Genomic DNA, 21,326 nt, shown 5'->3' on the forward strand with positions numbered 1-21,326 from the left:
TACCTAGGGAAAGATTATTCTCATACTAATAAGAGCCTGATGATTTTATTTTACTACAGTAGATGGTTACTGGAAGGGATATGACTCTTTAATAGAGTTGCGTTGAATGGTGAATTTTTTTTCAACATGTTTACAAGGACACATTACTGTGGTACCTAATTTGAAAAAAAAATGATTTCCATTGATCATTTTGTCTGTTTAAATGTGGATAATACTAACTTACTCAGAATAGTAGGGGAAAAATACTGACAAAGTAGTGTTAAGTCCCTTTATAGAGATTCAAGTGGATAAAAATAATAATGAGAAAAAGATAAACATTATCCCCGATTTCTAGCAGCATATATGTTTTGGTGGAAACAGAACTAATCTTTATGCTGAATTTTATATTAGATTCTACAAGCATCTGTATCAGAATCAAAAGCTGCTTTCAAGGGGTATTGTCCAAATGCATCAAACTGGTCAAACGTTGCCTGTTTCAACAAAGAATCTGATGAGATTCAGGCCACTTGAAAGTAATTAAAACAGAACAGTAAACACCAAAGCTCTTCTACTTCCTCAGAAGAATGCTACTTTTCTGAATGTAAAGTGAACATAAAGGACAATTGTGCTGCATAGGGAAGTATGAATAGAGTTAGGAAGTCACCACTTACGCTCCTGTCCACCAAGAACTTCAGAGGTCACCCAATCAGAAATCACTCAGGAAGTCTTTTCAACTCTGTAGGCACATAGTAGTTATAGACTCTAAGACTGACACTGAAAAAGGCTAAAAAGCTCAATGCCTTTGAATGAACACAATATCATATGAGCCTTTCCACTTTACAATGAGAATGAGAATGTTTTAGCCCATATGTAATATAGTTAACAACTGTCATACACTCACTAATGCAGCCTGATTCTCTCATGGATAAGTTCTCCTTTGTTGCTCCGACAAATTCAATAGCTTAACCCAAACAGGAGTTTTCTCAGAGGACTGCCATCTTGCGGAAGTTGCCAGATCCATGAAACTGCTTTAAAAGATTTTCAAGAAGCCTATTGATCTGCTCAGATTCATCTGCTGGAACATGCACAGCTTCTGTCTTCTCTGCCGTCTTTCCTTCAATATGTCTTTGCTTCGCTTTCCCTGGGGTTTCCATTTCCCCAAAAGTTCACTGTAAAAATGACCTTCAATATATCCATTTCAGCACTTTTCCATCAGTCCACTAAAATCCACTCTTCATAGCTCAAAAAGTCAGGGTTTAATCTTCATAAAGAGCCAAGCACTCTAAAAAAAATGCTTTTTGAATGATGTCTTATAATAGTTTGATAATATTGTGGATGCGTATAGTTCATTAACTTGCAACTACAGAAAAGATACAGATGAACTATCTCAAATACACAGATACACACATGCGTGCACACACATACATATATGCATACATACATCATATGTATTTATTATATATGTATCCATAAAAATAAAAAACTAGAAGGCAGTAAATAAGCCCCACATGCATATAATAAGCACACATGCATTCTACTTGTACTGCTTAATTAAAAAGCATTTTCTTGCTTCTCAACTATTGTTTATAGTCCTCAAATGAAAAAATGAAACTTAACCTGTCAAATTTCTCTAGAAAAGGGAACCCTTGTATACTGGTGGGAATGTAAATTGGTATAGCCACTGTGGAAAACAGTACGGAGATTCCTCAAAAAATTAAAAATAGAACTACCAGATGATTCAGCAATTCCACTGCTGGGTTTTTATCTAAAGGAAATGAAATCACTATCTTGAAGAGATGTCTGCACCCTGATGTTCATTGCAGGGTGAACATATATTTGCAATAGCCAAGACGTGAAAATGACCCGTGTCCATTAACAGATAAAGAGATAAAGAAAATGTGATATATCTATATGTCTATATATCTATATCTCTCTCTGTATATAAATGGAATACTATTCAGCCATAAAAGGGAAGGAAATGCTGCTATTTGTGACAATATGGGTGGACCTTGAGAACATTATGCTAAATGAAATAAGCCAGACAAAAAAGACAAATACTGTATGATCTCACTTACATATGGAATCTAAAAACACCTGAACTCATAGAAAGAGAGAACAGATTGGTGGTTGCCAGAGGCAGGGGTTGGCGGGGGCAGGTAGGAGAAATGTGTGAAGGTGGTCAAAAGGTACAAACTTCCCATTACAAGATAAATAAGTTCTAAGGATGTAATGTTCAGCGTAGTGACTATAGTTAACAACACTGTATTGTATATTTGAAAATTGCTGAGAGAGTAGATCTTAAAAGTTCTCATCACAAGAAAAAAAATTGTGAAAAAAAGATCACTTTGATTAGTCTGTCTTCTGGGGTCAACGATTGTTGGGTTGTTGACTGTACAAACTTTTCTTAGTCAGCCTGCTTGGTTGGGGAAACCTGAGATGCTAACAAAACACACTGTCATTGACAAAAACAAAAGGAAACAAAAACAAACAGACAAAACCAAACTTCTCTACAATATGTCTAAAATGGCATTCTTTACTTAAAACTTCCATGATCTTTTATTTTTTTATTTTTTATAATAAAATCTAATTTTTATTAAGAAATATATGTACATAATTGTATGTGGGTTTATGTATGCCCATAGGAAAAATCCAGAAAAACATACATCAAATAACTAATACTAAATAAACTTCAGTGATAGTGTTACTGTAGAGGAATTTCACTTTCAACTTTTCTGTGTTGTTCACGTTTTTTTTTTTTAATTAATTAATTAATTAATTTTTGTCTGCGTTGGGTCTTTGTTGCTGCACTTGGGCTTCCTCTAGTTGTGGTGAGTGGGGGCTGCTCTTTGTTATGGTGTGCGGGCTTCTCATTGCAGTGGCTTCTCTTGTTGTGGAGCACAGGCTCTAGAGCGCAGGCTCAGTAGTTGTGGTGCACGGGCTTCATTGCTCTGTGGCATGTGGGATCTTCCCGGACCAGGGCTCGAACCTGTGTCCCCTGCCTTGGCAGGCAGATTCTTAACCACTGCACCACCAGGGACTCAACTAACCCTTCCCCCTCCCAGTGTCCTCAAGTCCGTTCTCTACGTCTGTGTCTTTATTCCTGTCCGGCCCCAGGTTCTTCAGAACCATTTTTTTCTTTTTTTTTCTTTTTAGATTCCATATATATGCGTTAGCATACGGTATTTGTTTTTCTCTTTCTGACTTACTTCACTCTGTATGACAGACTCTAGGTCCATCCACCTCACTACAAATAACTCAATTTCGTTTCTTTTTATGGCTGAGTAATATTCCATTGTATATATGTGACACATCTTCTTTATCCATTCATCTGTCAATGGACACTTAGGTTGCTTCCATGTTCTGGTTATTGTAAATAGAGCTGCAATGAACATTGTGGTACATGACCCTTTGTGAATTATGGTTTTCTCAGGGTATATGTCCAGGAGTGGGATTGCTGGGTCATATGGTAGTTCTATTTTTAGTTTTTTAAGGAAGCTCCATACTGTTCTCCATAGTGGCTGTATCAATTTACATTCCCACCAACAGTGCAAGAGTGTTCCCTTTTCTCCACACCCTCTCCAGCATGATCTTTTAAAAATGACATTTTTTCTATGACTATTTGTTCTGTATGATACTTATATATGCAAGTAATAAAACTTCATTCCACTTTATCCATTTATAAATAAAATTTTCCCAATTGCTATTCATGACACAGTTGATTTTTGGTATCTTTCACATCTAATTGTTTCTTCTCAAAATAATATTATTGCTCAAAAAAATAAGTGATTTCATTTGTATTCTTTTTGTTAAACCATAACCTCTTGTATAGCTGTTAAGATCATTTTTCTTTATTATTATATGGCTTACAATGCTTTTGTGTTATTCTAAATTAAATAATATCTGTATTCTTAAGACTTAAAAAAGAAAAAATTTCCATGATCATCTACCACCACCCATCCCAGATAACTGAATGTATTTTCTATTTTGAACTCTCAAAGCATTGTGAATCTCAACCATCTATCTTTCATCCATTCATTTATTCATCCATTTTCTTATTCATTTAGTCCATAACTATTTTCTACCACATTGCTGAACCTATATCAGGCATTTAGGAAAACGCACAATCCCTGCTCTAAGGGAGTTCATGGTCTATCATTGGGGATGAACAGTAATTTTATGAAAATCAAATACATTTGTAATTATTTCTTCTGTTCCTCTGCTAGAATGTGAGGACGCTAGAGCAAATGCTGTGCTTTCTTCATCTCTGTAACCTCCTATACTGTCTATTACTTGCACCAAATAGCTATTCATTAAAGATTAAAAATGTACAAGTCTTTGTGTCTAATTCCAACCTAATTTTAATGACACTTTTTACTTTAATCATCTTTATTCTTCCAGGCCAATTGCTCTGCTTGAGAATTCTAGTCGTTATGAAATTCTGTTGGGTAGAAACTGTCTTGGTCCAATTTCAGACTAATGTATGAAAGATTTCTGGTGATGACTATGTAAATCAGGAAAAAACCCATCAACTATAGTTAAAGTTTCAAGCAGTTGTATTTTCTGTGGAGATTTAAAAAAAATAATTTTTGTTTCATTGGAGAATACAAATATATGCAAAAGATTTCTCCAATCATAAATATACAATTTGTTGATGAAATTTCCACAAAGTAAACATCTGGAATGAGCATCCAGAACAAGAATTAACAGTAATTTACAGTATCTGTAAATTACTGTACAGATACAAAATCATATGATGATTTTGATTCTAGTTGGCAAAACTCACTTTATACAGTGACTATCACATTGCCCTGTACAGATTCTTAATATTTTATAAGAATAGTAAATATTTTAATAAATTTGCCTGGATTTTTCTTTCTTTCTTTCTTCCTTCCTTCCTTCCTTCCTTTCTTTCTTTCTTCCTTTCTTTCTTTCTTTAAGTAAGGGGCTGTGCTTATTTTCATGCTTGTACTATTAAGTAAGGTAAAATTATGCTTCTTACAGCAAACACTTTTCCACAAATACATACCAATGGAGCATCACATCCACCTTCAAATCCTTTGCCCTCTCGGCCTTCTGTTGCTCCTGTTTTGCCAACTCCCATGCCTGAGTGAGCCTCATTTTCTGTTTCTGTTCTCAGAGCTTCTGACTATTGCTGGATCCACTATAATTTCATGCTGTATGTTCACTGGTGCTGAGATCCTTTGTTTCATCTCTTGTTGACTTTTATTTTATTTCTGGAAGTGGCAGTTCCAATTGATTTGAATTCTGCTTCAGCTCTTAACTGTAACTTTTAGTAGTTGATTTGGTTTGTATTTACTGAGAAGTGTGAATTCTTTTAATTTTCTAATTTTATTCTCACTTTATTTCTCTTATTAGTGTTAATGTTCCCATGGCCTTTTTATTCCCTAATTACTCAACAATGTTCTTTACTCAATCCTGATTCTTCTCAACTGTCTGCCACATTCTATACTGTTATGCCTTAAAAATACCTGGATATATTGGGTACCGAAGGAGATGCCCCTTTCTTCTCTTCCTCTATTTTTTTCTTGCATATTTCTCTTTCCTTGGCTTCCATCACACTTCACATAACCTATTTTTGCCTCCAACAATTGTTCTTATATCTTCATAACTGAGTCTTCACCCTTCCAAACTAAAGTATTTGAAGGAATGGCCTTTTAACCACCGCCCCACCCCGACCCCCTGTGACATATAGTTGGTGTCCAACAGAGATTTTTGACTTTAATAAATCCACTAAGATTCTCTTATTTTTCTCTTTCTCTCTTAATCTTCCCTATTATCACTTCATTAATTTTTGTTCTTTCTCTTCTCTATTTTTATAACAATTCTCTTTCTCCTGGCAACTTTTCCAAGACTCATAAATGGGCTTACATCCCCTTCATTAAACACACAGACACAGAATAAATGTGTGCACTTAAGTTTTTCAGTTGCAAGAAATGGAAACCAATTCTGGTTAAACATAAAGATATTTAATTTTGAGTCTCCAGAAGCTCATCAAATCAATGGAATCATGGAAAGCTAGGATTTCATTGAAAGAGACTTATTTACATATCTAAAAAAAGGAACATAAAACAAATAACATAAAATAACTTTTCTTCATACACCTAAATACAAGTTTACTTCCTACTCAGTGCTTCACAATTCCATCCACATGCAGCTTCAGGGTGTGGCTTATAATCAACTTCCCTTTAGTTCTGTTGTGATTCTTTCTTGATGTTCTGCAATCTATAGACTAAGCTGTAAAGTTACATACCCCAAATAACTCTACATAAAGTAGCAGGGGAAAGAAAAAAAAGAGAAATTATACATATAAAATTACTTGTATAACTTTATATTTATTGATTATTATTTAATAAACTATTAATAAATTAGCATTTATTGATTATTTTATATTTATTAACTTTTGCATATGTGTGCATATGTATTTACATACATACATAAATACATGAGCTATATTATTGAAGGAAAAAACACATTTCAACTTCATGTCTGTAACTAGTCATGAAGTTACAGATGCTTTTGTGATTGCTTCCTCCACTACTCCTAAAGTCCCCCATGATTCCTTTAGAAGTTCTATGGCTCTGACTTACATCTTGGTAGGAAGAAGAAGCTCCAGGGTCTTCCCCTTGGTTCTATGGTAATAATCTGTAGAAGAAGCACAGCAGTGTAACAAGAGTATGGATTCAAACCAGAATCTCCGGCTGTGAATCTAAGATCTGATACTTACTAGCTTTGTGACCCTGGGCAAGTTACTTAACTGATTTGTGTCATAGTTTCTTTATCTGTAAAATGGGGATAATGATGGTACAAGTTTGCTGTATTAAATAAGTAAATTCATGTAGAGTATTTATAACAATGACTGACACATCACAAGTACTCAAGTGTTAGTGATTATTATTAATATTAGTAGTAGTAGTGGTGGTGGTGGTAGTAGTTTTCCAAGGGTCAGGTAGCTAATGGGGACTAATAGCATGGTAGGCTCAGAGTGTCACTGGCCAATAATGAGGTGGACTTAAGTCAAACTTCTTTTTATCCCTCTGTTCCTGTAAGTTCCCATTCTGACAACTGGACCACGGTGGCAATATGAGGGACCTTCCTCAAGTTATAGCCTCCCCTACAATTCAAGGGGCTGTAGGTATGTAAATTATCTTAGGTCTGAGAATTGGATGAGGAGTCATGACTCCCCATAGTGTTATGTATCAGGTAGTATCTTAGTGAGATATCTATTTTGTTCCTTAGAGCTTGCCAGTAAGTGGAGTAAAGATCTAAATGGTTCATGTCCTTCAAAAGGAAATAAACTTTTCCATTTGCAAATAAATTTACTTCTCAGATGTTTGATTGCAAAGGAAGGTCACACACATATACTTCACTTCATATCACCTTGTTTGTTTCTAATGTGACCTCTACTCAATCTTCCCTGCTGATTTAACTCAGCTGCTACTTTAGGACACAGTTTTGGCTTCTGAGGGAACAGGAATAAAATAAAGATCACTCTCACTGTTTTGTTTTCTGATCCCTGATTATTTTTTCAGAACGTTAGCAGTTTGTAGTTGACTATGACTAGACTGGGTAGGTCTGTTTTAGGAGATCTAAACTAGATCTCAACTTCACTGCCTTTGGGGGCTGTAAATCCTGAGTACAAAGAAAGACTCATTGTCTAGAATATTATTTCTCTATTTAAACTGTACTGTGGGCTGTCAGTCTCATTAACCAAGGGTTGTAAATTTTAGGGAATATGTAGTTACTAACACCTACTGTGAAACATGCTGATTGTTCTATGACCAAGCATAATGGTGCCTTTTAAAACTGTGAGATACAGCAAAATGGCCCAGCTTTCCCTTCCCCACCACCTCCCACCCATACCCATAACTAAAGCCTAAAATTCACTAGCTGACAACCCCTGATCTGAAAACAGAACAGGGAGACAGGAGCAATGGAGGAGCAATAGCTATAAAATATAAGGGGAAAGAGGAAGAACGTGGTTTAAGGTGGCAAAAGTTCGCTTCACCAGCATCTGGGAACTGCCAGAATAGAATGTGCAGGGCAGTTATGGGCCAAACCCATTTCCAGCTGGATCTTGCTGAGTCTGAGTCTGTATCTTTGGGAATTTTGCCAAGATTGTAGTAATCATGAGACTAACAAATATTTACCAGAAGGTAGACACTATCACTACAATGCTAAAAGAAGTTTTCCAAGTGCCAGTGGGTTATGTTTGAATTCCATACCTTAGATCAAGCAAGTATCCCTAATGTGTCAAAGATTGTTGATTATTAACAGCAAATATTCCATCTGGTGTTTACCCAGTAGTTATAATTAATTAAATCAGCAAAGGATTGGATTAATTAAGATACTTGGTGGCAAGCAAAAAATTCAAAGTAACTTTATTTCAACCAGGGGATTTATTTGAAAAATACTGGGGTAGATCGCAGAGTTGAGGGAAAAGGGGTATGAATTGGGAAAGTTCTGGTAGGCTACAACTGGAGATTTGATTGCTACTAGGATTCTCTCTTTTCATCTATCTTCTCTGCTTTTCTTCAATTTTGACCTTACTCTCCTTTTCAATAAATGAGCTTTATTAATAGGTGACAGTATGGCTCCAAGCCTGGCATATCCTAGCCTATTAACACAGAGGACTTGGGAAAATTCATCATTTCCCACTTAAATTTAAAGAAATTTTAGGAAAGAACTCTGGCTGATGTGAGATGGGTCACCTACTTACCTGCGACCAGTCACGGTGTCCAGGGAGATGGGCTCCTATGATTGGCCAGGCTGGGCCTCATTTCATTTCTGTGACATGGGGACAGGGCATTATGATCAGCAATTCCATCAAATCCACGTGACACCAGGGAGGAGTGATCTTTTTTTTCTTTTTATAAAGATATTTATTTTATTTTTGGCTGTGTTGGGTCTTTGTTGCTGCATGCGGACTTTCTCTAGTTGTGGAGAGCGGGGGTTACTCTGCAGTGTGTGGGTTTCTCACTGCGGTGGCTTCTCTTGTTGTGGAGTACAGGCTCTAGAGCACACAGACTCAGTAGTTGTGGCACACGGGCTCAGTAGTTGTGGCTCGCGGGCTCTGGAGGGCAGGCTCAGTAGTTGTGGCGCACGGGCTTAGTTGCTCCGCGACATGTGGGATCTTCCTGGACCAGGGCTCGAACCCATGTCCCCTGCATTGGCAGGCAGATCTTAACCACTGTGCCACCAGGGAAGTCTGGGAGGAGCGATCTTAAAGGGAGTGGGTAGTATCAGTAGGGGTGTGTGTGTCAGTGTGTGTGTATGTGTGAATACATGCATTTATGAGAGAGAGAGAGAGACAGAGAGAGAGAGGGAGAGAGATATTACTAAAAGAAAATGAAAAAGGGATGCCAAGAAGAAAAAATGTATAAACTTCATATCTTATCCTGTCTTAACATGAAACTGTATATATACGGCCCTTCATAAGTGTTAATTTCCTTATACTTCTCGTCTAGGTGGGATGCTCTTCTTGAAAAGGCTTCATTGAAGCTTGTGTCAAATTCTGGCATTGATTCTAGAGGAATCCTGCAAAGATGCAGGTGGTCTTAGGATGACTGAGTATTTAGTTGAATGGGATTTTAGTCTGTCAATCTGAAAGCATGACTTATGTTTAGATGAGGTTCATCACTGTCTGACCCTGGCATTGGATACCTGGGGGGCAGGGAGGGATCTGGTACATAATATCATTATGATACCTCTGAAGACAAGTACTAATTTCTACCTAAATGCTTGTAGTAATAAGGGCTTCATGTTTCAAATAAGTTCATTTTCTTTAACAGCTATATTGGTTACATTATTTTCATATATTGAACCAAATTATTACCTCTTAGATTTATAGAGACTCTATGTAATCAAATGTTCTTATAAGATATAGTTCTTCAGTATGTGAATACTGTTGTCAAGTCCTTTGAAATCATCTCTTAAGGTTATTTATCTTTTTTTTTTTCCTGCCAACCACATCATTTGTGAATGACACTTTAAAATCGCTCCACACTATTTAGCAGTACACATCAAAACCCTGCTAATGTTTTGCCTAAATAATTACACTTCTACAAGTTTATCCTAGGGAAATAATTATATGAAACTATAAGGCTTAAGACATTTTGTGTGGAAAAAGGAGAGTAACTTATAAAATCTGGAAGTTATAATGGCTTAAATGTCCATAATGAATTGGCTAAGTAAGTTTTGAAATGCTCATGTGATGGGATATTATAATGCCATTGAATTACTCCATAAGTATATCTACTGATAGGGGATAATGTTCCTTTTATAAGGTTGTTTCAATTTTCTCTTGCTGCATAATAAATCTCCCCAAAACTTAGTGGCTTAAAACAAAAACAGTTTATTTCTCCTGGTACTGTGGCTTAGCAATCTGGGTGGTTCTGCTTGTCTTATTTCAGATCACTTATACAGCTGTGGTTGTTTGATGGCTTAACTGGTCCTGGAGAGCCCAAGATGGCCTCAGTCACTTGAATTGTAGTTCATGTAATCGACCGCGGTGCCTCAGTTCTCTGATGCTCCTGAACTTACACAGTGTCACTTCTGTAACATTTTATGGGTAAAAGCAGGTCACAAGACCAGACCAGATCCATGATATGAGGAAATAGAGTCTACCTCTTGATGGATAGAGCTACAAGTAATTTATGGCCATGTTCATGATCTACCACAAATATCAAGTAAAAGAAGCAGCTTATAAATAGCTTGATTCATATTTTCTAATGTTATTGATACACACACACACACAGATAAAATTCTTTAAAGATATATGCACAAATGTTAAAAGTGATTTTTATGGGTGATAAGATTATGATTATTTTTGTGGGATTTTTAAATGAGTAATATCATTATGATTATCTAATTTTTCTATAATGAATCAATTATATAATGAAGGTAAGAGAGACATCTCAAAAATTAATCTTTGTGTTTTCTGTGTATATCCTTATTCCTCTGCTCTTTCATAGGTGTTTTTGGGGTCATTTTTCTCTTCTCCAGCTTAAGAGAAGAGTATAAGATACAGGTCATCTAGAGCATATTTCCCTGTCTTCTTCAGAAAAATATCACAAAAGAGAATTGTATTAAATGTCTTACGGAGACTAATATGCACTTGCTTATAGTCTTCCTTTTATTAGACTCCTAGACTTACTTACATAGGATGAGGTTACTTGACTTATCTTTTTCTTTGTGTCACATGCTGGGTTCCAGTGATTACCACCTCCTTTTCTAAGTGTTCACAAATTGCCTTCCAAGATCTCGGTAAATAATTATGCCTGTAACAATTCTTGCTAGAATCGTTGGGAATCATGTTAAGTTTACCAGATAGCACTGAGCAAAATTATAATTTAAGTAGGAAGACCAAAACTGACCTACATGAAATAATTACTAGTATTTGAGGGCTTGTCTTGGTATATAAGCTCCCCTTCCTGGAGTGTCTTCCTTCTGAATTCACGTCTTTAAATGCTCTCTATCTCTTATGAAACCGTGCACCTCAGATTGGGACTTGAACCCACGTGACCGGGACTCGAACCCCGCCAAAACCCTGATTGGGACTTGAGCCCACGCGGACAGGACTTGAACCCAGCCAGAACCCTGATTGGGACTTGAACCCACACAGCTGGGACTCAAACCTGGCCAAAACCCTGACTAGGACTTGAACCCACGTGGCTGGGACTCGAACATGGCCAAAACCCACAGTGTTCCAACTGAGATCACACACCTGGTTTCAGGACTTAATGAAGCTCAGGTTCTTGATATCTCATTGCAGAAAGAATTCAGTGAGAAACAAAGTGATAGGTAAGAAGTGGATTTATTTAGAGAGAAACACACTCTACAGACAGAGTATGGGCCATCTCAGAAGGTGAGAAAGGCACCCGGGTATGGGGTTGTCAGTTTTTATAGGGGTGGGTAATTTCATAGGCTAATGAATGGGAGGAGTATTCCAGCTATTTCAGGAAGGGGTGGGGATTTCCAGGAATTGGGCCACCGCCCACTTTTTGATCCTTATGGTCGGGCTTAGAACTGTCATGGCGCCTGTGGGTGTGTCATTTAGCTTGCTGATGTGTTACAGTGAGCGTATACTGAGGCTCAAGGTCTAGTGGAAGTCAACTTGTCTACCATCTTGGACCCATTTGGTTCTTACCAGTTTATGTCATATCCTCAGGCTATGTCATTCTTTCAAAGGTTGTGCCCCTGCCCCCTTCCCACCAAGTTTCTTTATTGATTACACTGTAATCAGATGTTTAACCATGCCTTTTAAGTCTTTTGTCATTTATAGATATTTTTGTACTCTTATGCTGTTACAAAAAGTGCTTCATCATCAAGGAGATTCATAGAAAGGCTATGGAAGCAGTTACAACAGTTCCACACCAAGATGATGGCTATGCGAGGATTCCAGCCATACTGACTTAAAACAATTAACTGTCCTGCCCCTGGGGCCCCTAGATCAGGCATCCAGAGATTTTTACTCCCTGACAGGCAAGGTTGACACCCCTATTCAGCCTTGAAGCAGTTACAGAAGATGGACTTTCGCCCTTCTGCTTCCCATTAGAATATGCGAGTAAAATCTCTGAGGGGGGAATGAAACAGGAGGGAAGGGGGCAGGGCACAACCTTTGAAAGAATGACATAGCCTGCCTGACATGACATAAACTGATTAGAACCAAATGGGTCCAAGATGGCAGACAAATTAACTTCCACTAGACCTTGAGCCTCAGTATACGCTCACTGTAACACATCAGCAAGCTAAATGACACACCCACAGGCGCCATGACAGTTCTAAGCCCGACCATAAGGATCAAAAAGTGGGCGGTGGCCCAATTCCTGGAAATCCCCACCCCTTCCTGAAATAGCTGGAATACTCCTCCCATTCATTAGCCTATGAAATTACCCACCCCTATAAAAACTGACAACCCCATACCCGGGTGCCTTTCTCACCTTCTGAGATGGCCCATACTCTGTCTGTAGAGTGTGTTTCTCTCTAAATAAATCCACTTCTTACCTATCACTTTGTTTCTCACTGAATTCTTTCTGCAATGAGACATCAAGAACCTGAGCTTCATTAAGTCCTGAAACCAGGTGTGTGATCTCAGTTGGAACACTGTGAGTTTTGTCTGGGTTCGAGGCCTGGCTGCGTGAGTTCAAGTCCCAATCAGGGTCTGGCTGGGTTCAAGTCCCGACCACGTGGGTCAAGTCCCAATCTGGATTTTGTCTGGGTTTGAGTCCCAGCACGTGGGTTTTTAATTCTTTTTTTTAATTTTTATTTATTTTTTGGCTGTGTTGGGTTTTTGTTGCTGCGTGCGGGCTTTCTCTAGTTGCAGCGAAGGGGGGCTACTCTTCGTTGTGGTGCATGGACTTTTCATTGCGGTGGCTTCTCGTTGCAGAGCACAGTCTCTAGGCGAGTGGACTTCAGTAGTTGTGGTGCTCCTCGGCATGTGGGATCTTCCCGGACCAGGGCTTGAACCCATGTCCCCTGCATTGGCAGGCAGATCCTTAACCACTGCACCACCAGGGAAGTCCCCCTTCGGTTTCTAAGTAAAAATAAAAGACACATTTTTCATTTTCACCAAGAACTTTATTGAACAACGTATTCACCACTACCTTCTGCCATTTTTTAGGTAATTTCATAATTCTATCTTCCCAAAACTTTTTATCTTTTTGAGCAAAGAACTGTTTCAGATGCCTTTTACAGTCCTCCAGGGAGTTGAAATTGTTTTCCATTAAGAGGTTTTTGTAAAGACCAAAATAAATGGCAATTCAAATGTGCAATGTCTGGTGAACACTGCAGATGAATCAGAACTTCCCAGCCAAGCTGTAACAGTTTTTGCCTGGTCATCAAAGAAACATGGTCTTGTGTTATCCTGATGGAAGATTATACATTTTCTGTTGGCTAATTCCTAATGCTTTTCATCAAATGCTGGTTTCAGTTGGTCTAGTTGGGAGCAGTACTTGTTGGAATTAATCATTTGGTTTTCCAGAAGGAGCTCATAATAGAGGGCTCCCTTCCAATCCCACCATATACACAACCTCACCTTTGGATGAAGACTGGCCTTTGGTGTGGTTGGTGGTGGTTCATTTTGCTTGCCCCACAGTCTCTTCCGTTCCACATTATTGTACAGTATCCACTTTTCATGCCCCTCACAATTTGTTTTCAAAACGGACCGTTTTCGTTACATTTAAGTAGAGAATCGCACGCAGAAATACAGTCAAGGTTTTTTTTCGCTTAACTTACGTAGAACCCAATCAAAGCAATTAATATAACCAAGATGGTGCAAATGATTTTTAATGCTTGATTTGGATATTTTGAGTATGTTGGCTATCTCCCACGTGGTATAAGGTTGATTGTTCTCAATTAATGTCTCGATTTGATCGTTATCAACTTCAACTGGTCTACCTGACTGTGGAGCATCGTCCAGTGAGAAATCTCCAGCACGAAACTTTGCAAACCACTTTTGACATGCTTGATCAGTCACAGCACCTTCTCCATACACTGCACAAATCTTTTTTTGTGTGTGTTTCCGTTGCATTTTTACCTTTCTTCAAATAATAAAGCATAATATGCCGAAAATGTTGGGTATTTTCTTCAATATTAAAATGGCTACATAAAAATTCACCAATTTGGTAACTTTTTAAAAAAATGCACACTGATATGACAGCTGTCACAATACAATCTAACAAAATTGTTCCAAATGAAGTTAAAGACAGCTAAGTGCTACTAGAGCCATCTTATGGAAGAAACCGAACAAACCTTTTGGCCAGCCCAATATTTTGCAGTACCTTCAAAGGCAGGGACAAATGTCTTCTATATCTATGCAACAATTTTATTATATAGTTCTAGGCACCCACCAATAGTTTAGCAAACTCTGATTCACTTGACTGTTAAGAATTACTGTTTTTGCTTAGAAGTTTACTTTTTCTGAAAACGTTTATCATCTGTGCTCTGGAATATTTCTCCTTTCTGACTGTTCTGCACTGTCTTCTTAGCCTCCTTGCCCTGTATGTGCCCTGAATTTATATTTAGAATTCCTAGAATATTGCCTTAGTTTTTCTTTTGTAAAATGTATTTTTTTAAATACTGTATTGATAATTTTATGAGTGGAGTAATAACTCAACAGGAGATGAGGATAACCAACACGATCCATTTCAAAACTTTAAATTTGATACTTCAGAATTGAGAATTAAGTTAGCTTCCTATTTATTAATCTCAGCATTCAGGAACTTAGTGTAAGGGATACCAGTGTATATTTTTAAGTGCATAATGGCAATACTCTGAGGAAGAGCAATATTTAAATTGAAGTAATAGACTATGCTTGAGGTACCACTTAATGCCTACATGTATTTCTTGACTGATCATGTTCACTTATCGCAAATATTTAATGTATCTGTGTGTGAATGTTTTATATCATATGTGTGCATTTTAATCTTTCTTCCTTTCTTTTTTTCCCCCCACCCACTCTTCTTTTAGGTGTATGTTGTTCAATATGTTGGCTGATAGTCACAGTGGCTATTGACCACTTGAAATGTGGGTAGTCCAAACTGAGATGTGCTCTAAACATAAAATACACACAGAAATTCAATAATTTTAGTATGAAAATGAAAAAAAATTGCAGTAATTTTTATATTGATTACATGTTAAGATATAATATTTTTGGTAACAGTCTAAATGAAATAAAATATGATATTAAAATTAACTTCACCTTTTTTTACTTTTTAAATGTAGCTATTAGAAAGCTTAAATTACACATGTGCCTCATGTTATTGGCTCAAATTAAATTTTTGTCAGACAGTGAAGCCTTAATCAGCTGAAGGATTGGACACCTTTTCCCCCTTCTTTCTTCCTTCCTTTTCCCCTCTTTCCTTCTTCCCTCCCTTCCTTCCTTCCTTCTTGTGTTCTCCAATGTGATGAGTAAAGCCCTGTAGATAGAGGTACTTGATAACAGCCCAACAAAAGTTGAATGGTCAAAGTGGTCAGAATTTTGGGAGAAAGATTATCTGAGATAATTTTATGGGGAAGAAAGGTTAGCTAGCAATGAACAGAAGAAGGTCAGTGGTGAAGGTGTGGGGTTCTCTCCATATAGTTGCTCAGGGATTCACCTTGGCTGAGCTACCATCTCTTGTGATACTTCCATTTCAAATTGTGGTTGGTTGCATGATTATTCCAGCAGGGAAGGAGCAAGCTGGAGGATTGTTCTATTTGGACTTTCCATCTCCTATTTTAAGCTTGGTCAAAAAACAAGCACTAAGTTATGTCACTCAGGGTCTGCAAATTTTATCATATTTCCCTTCTATTTGGAAATTGTTGCTTGGGAAACATGTAAATCTGAACACAAAAACTTAAAGTCCCCAAAAATATTGTCTACTACAACTTCAAAATTATAGCTAAAGTTTCAAGGACTAATTTAAGGGCAGCTATTATGACTGATTATTTACTAGATTGAAATGTTTTATCAAATACTATCTGCTGTCTGGGAAGTGCACAATCCTTTTAGTTTAATCAGTGATGCTAATAAATTTGCTGCTGTGGACTCTGGCCATGTTCCTCAATGCCAAACAAACAAAAAAAAGTCTTCAACAAAAGGGAGACATAAAGGAATTAGAAAAGTCTACCTTTTGGCAAAATTTTGTTATCTACCAAAGTTCTTTCAAAAATTGACATCTTGTCAGATTAAAAAAATATATACCAAAATTCAGAATTATTTTCTTTTCTTTTTTTTCTGTGAAGAAGAGAATACATTAGTAACTGATTTTACAGCCTTCTAGGATAATATTTAGAGAAAATAAGAAAGATTGAATTTTAACAGTCTCTGTTCAGCCTTCACTGATAATTGATCCACAACATATAATTTTCTCCAATGTGTTATACAAAAGGCCAAACCTGGGAAAAATAGAATCAATTCACCAAAGGAATAACAAATGGAAACTTTTCTATTTAAATAATAACAAAAAGACATTTACATTTTCCCAACTTTGTTTTAAACAAATTATTTTAGTTTAGTTTAGCTATAAACAAACACCTTTTCTAATAATTTTTAAATTATTTTCTCTAATGACATTTCCCTATCTCTACCATAGGAAGTATTTAGATACCAAAAGCATAAATACTATTTTGAGAATTCATTCTTGCCTATTAACTTTCCTTCTTTGCTAGAACACATTTTTAATGACCTGTTAAAAGATGAGCTTCAAAGTGTCCCTTTGGGACTTTGCTGTAGACAAGCTTCTGGACTAGCTTTGTCAAATCCTATCTGGTCTATCCTCATAGCTGATGGAATTAGACATTCTAAATAACAGATACTAAAAACAAACAAACAAAACAACAACAAAAGGAAACCAATTAGTGTTGTTTGCTGGGTCAGTAAAGAAGACATTAATGTTCCCATCCTTTTCCTCTACCATTGGTTCTGTGAGGTGACATTCTCTCACTTCTCAGTGTTTTCTCTTTTGGGTGAGATTATGTGTCTGATGATGGATGCAGTGTTAATGGCTTCCCTTGGTCCATTACTCTGCTTCCTATGCCACTGAGACCAAGGTGACAGGTTTAGTTCTCGGGAATCTCTTCCTCACATGGTGTTAGAAATAAGCCGATTACCATAGACCTTGTCTGTGACCACTCTTTCTTCTCACTGATCCTTCTACCCCATGGAAGGATATAAGCTAGGATATATTAGGGTAAACTGAAGTAATGAATTAAGCCCCAAATATCAGTGGTTTAATAAAACAGAGACTTTTTTTCTTGCTCACATTTCATGTCCAATGAAGGTCAGTGGTGAAGGTGTGGGGTTCTCTCCATATATTTGCTCAGGGATTCACCCTGGCTGAGCTACCATCACTTGTGATACTCCCTTTTCAAATTGTGGTCGGTTGCATGATTATTCCAGCAGGGAAGGAGCAAGCTGGAGGATTGTGCGTTGGCTTTTAAAAGCTTTGACTTAGAAGTGACACACATCCTTCTGCCCACAGTTCGTTGGTCAGAACTAGTCCCTTCCTAAGTAACTATAATGGGAATGTTACCTGAGAGACACATGGATATTTGGTGAGCAATAAATATCTCTGACATAATATTCCCTTTTGGTCATTAATATTCTCTTCTCTGTTCTTTTTATACATAGAATTTCTCCTTAAAAAGATGAAGTTCCATCAATTTATTGCATTAAGCTCAAAAATTAGAATGATACACATCAGTCTCTATGCCAGGTCTGAATGTGCTGCTCTTAGTGTAGATCCTATGAATTAAAGACAAGTTATCTTCCTCCCAGAAACCTGAGCTGAAGTAGTAGAACATGGACAGGATAACTACAATCAGCACCTCCATTTAGAAATAGGAACAATGGAAGGCATGGCAGTCACCGGTCTGTAGCAATTCTGAAATCCCAGTGGCGGACACTGGGGGAGGGGGGCCTCTAACCCTACCCTGGGGTAGAAGAATGTTCCCTGACTAGACTTGGCTCTCCTGGAAGAACTTCTTTGTCCATGTTCTCACTGGCCCTGACTATGCCCCTTGTGAGGTTCTTCTTTATCTTCTTTGGTCACTTCTGAAGCAGGCATTGAATAATATTACCTTTTTGGAGGGTGTAGAGCTTTTGAAACCTAATTCCTTTTCCTTGAAGTTTGGGAGCCTGAGTCATTTTGTATCTCAAATAGTCACAAGCTTGCAGTTTTCCTTGGTAGTCAATTCTCTCGAAAACTTAATAGGCTTTTGTTTGAATCAGGTCAGTTATATAATCTAGTAACTAAACCAACAGTTATATTTGAGACTTAGTTCTCAGATCTGCTATATCTCTTTGTGTTTCTTCTCTCACACACTCATCTCATTCATACTTTCTTTCTCTTTCTTACTTAATAATGGATACATTGAATCCATCTAGAATAATAGATAAGGCACACCCTTAATCGGATATTTCCCCTGAAGCATTTTAATCCATTGACACTTTTTTTATTGGGCATTATCTGCTCAATTTTTAATCTCATCATTTATGGCTTAGGTTTTAAAAACAATTGGGTTGTACAACTTACTGGGCCATGAATTTTTTGACATACTCTTTTCTTTTTCATTTCTGTTTACAATCAGTAAATTCTTTTCTGAGATTCATATCTTTTTCTGGTATTTATATACCAGACTCAACCAAAAATTACCAACATACACACTGTTTCTTTTTTTCCAACCTCTTCCCTTTGAGCTGTCAGTTCAATATTCAGGTGTCTGCTTTCTAGGTTATGCCATGTAACTATTTACCAAATAATTTGACATTGCATAAAAAGGATGACCATCTTTTCAGCCTCTGTTATCAGTTTCCTTGCCTCCTGCTATGTGACCACTTAACCAGTGACTTGTGTTAGGTTTTTGTTATGGCAGCACCCCACTCCTGGCATGAATTCTGCAATCATTAGATAGGCTAGACTATGCTATGTTAATAAATTTACTCTGAACTATAAGTGGCTTAACATAACACTGGTTTATTTCTTGTTCATATTAGATGTCCAACAAGACAGAAGGCCCTATACAATGTAGTTTCTAACAGACCCAGGCTGAACAAGTCTCCTTCATTTTATAATGTCACTGTTTCAGTATATAACCTCGTGGTTTGTTCAGAAGGGAAAGAGGAAGCTATCTGTTGGCTCTTAAATGTAAGGGAGGTGGGAAGAAGAAGCAGAGAGGTATTTGCTTAGTAGTAAATATTTCTGCGGAGTAAATTCAGAGAGGTTCTTACTTAATATTAGCCCAACATAGAGAAATAAAGGATATTTAGGAATTAAAAATATTACTGAAAAATACTATATTATCACTGATTTTATGATCCCAATCATAATATCTTAAAGATCAAAACATATTTCTCCTTTCCTAAGAGTATATCTTTATTATATCAGTATTAAAGAAAAAGTTCTCCATATGGAGTATGATACTTGCTCTTCTTTTTGCCTAATCTCCCTGAGATGAAATACTTATAAACAGCATTTTATAAAATATTTTGTTTTTATCTCTAAAGATGGAGGTGGTAGAGAAAAGTAGAGAGAAGACCACATCTTCTTCTAAGCTACTTCCTCCTCAGGGGCCAGGGGAATCATAAACATTTACTTTTGGAAGCAACATGAGAGATAACCTAATTCAAATTCCTTATTTAAAAGGTGGGGAGGGAGAGTCTTAGAGTGACTAAGTGACTTATCGAAAGTTACCCAACTAGTTACTGTCAGGAACTGTGAAAAGTCTAAAATTTTACCCTACTTGCAAGCTAACAAGCTTGTGTTCTACTGCTTCAGAGATGTTGGTAGAAGACGCAATACTCCTGCATCAGAGACAAAGGACGTTATTACTCACATGGCCAGAGTTTCATATTCACTTGAGTTGGTTCCCTGTGTCCCCTAAGACCCATGCAAGTAGGCCTAGGTGGATGCCTGCACATGCAGTCGGCTGCATTATTGGAGAGGAACACTGAGCTTGGGGCTTGGGGAAGAAGTCACTGCTTTTATAGTAAGAAGAAACAAACATACTTTTTGTCTGGAGAAAGGTATTACCTCATGTTTCAAGGCTGCTTGCTCAAACGTGATCCTGATAAAACTGGGCCATTAGGGCCTTTCCATTTTGGCACACCTGGCAAGAATGTGGAGAGATGCTCAAGGCATCAAGGTGGATTGCTGCTTGCATCAGTTGGTAGCAGAATTAAGACTAGAACTAGCTCTCTTAATTCCTGGTTTACTAAACTGTACATAGCACTGTCACTGAAGACAAAACCTTTTAATAAATTAACATCATTCTGTTTGAAGTGCTCTTTATTATCTTCTTTTTTGGAAAGGGGCCATATTTTCCAGTCCTATTTACATACTGAATATTTTCTTCTGTCAGTGATCTGATAGACTTGTATTAGGATCACATGTAATGACCCTTAATTATCTCATGTATGATAAGACCTAGTTGAAGACCAAAAAATTTGTGCCAGTGTATCCTGAATCACAGGACATTTATCTTAAAATATCATTGTTTTACTTTTAATTTGCTTTATACTTTGTTATCACTAGTCAAGGTTGATGGCTCTCCTACTTTGTGCCAATCTATACTTGGGGTTTAGGTTATAGAATAAATTATAAGTCTTGGTGTCACAGTGTTTATTAGACCCATGTAAAAGAAAGTGAAAAACAAAAATGAAGAAGCGTATCCTAAGAGTGGAATAAGAGGTACAAAGTACAAGTTTATTAGATCCCAGAAAAGTTAGAGATTTCTGGCTAAATATAGTCAGGAAGGATTCATGGATGAAATGGAGAAAGAAAGTTCTTAGAGAAGAGGGAAAAGAGTGAGTTCTATTACTGTTTACATTCTTTCCGATTTTAAAAGTA

General features: G+C 37.1%; 1 pseudogene; it reads right to left on the reverse strand.

Annotated features, from left to right (window-relative positions):
• The window catches only part of LOC118889905, a 54,872-nt pseudogene extending 49,775 nt beyond the window's left edge, over positions 1-5,097 (reverse strand).
• Between the last annotated feature and the right edge of the window lie 16,229 nt (positions 5,098-21,326).

The sequence above is a fragment of the Balaenoptera musculus genome, chromosome 2 (genome assembly GCF_009873245.2).
Source record: "Balaenoptera musculus isolate JJ_BM4_2016_0621 chromosome 2, mBalMus1.pri.v3, whole genome shotgun sequence".
In the NCBI taxonomy this organism is placed as follows: domain Eukaryota; kingdom Metazoa; phylum Chordata; class Mammalia; order Artiodactyla; family Balaenopteridae; genus Balaenoptera; species Balaenoptera musculus.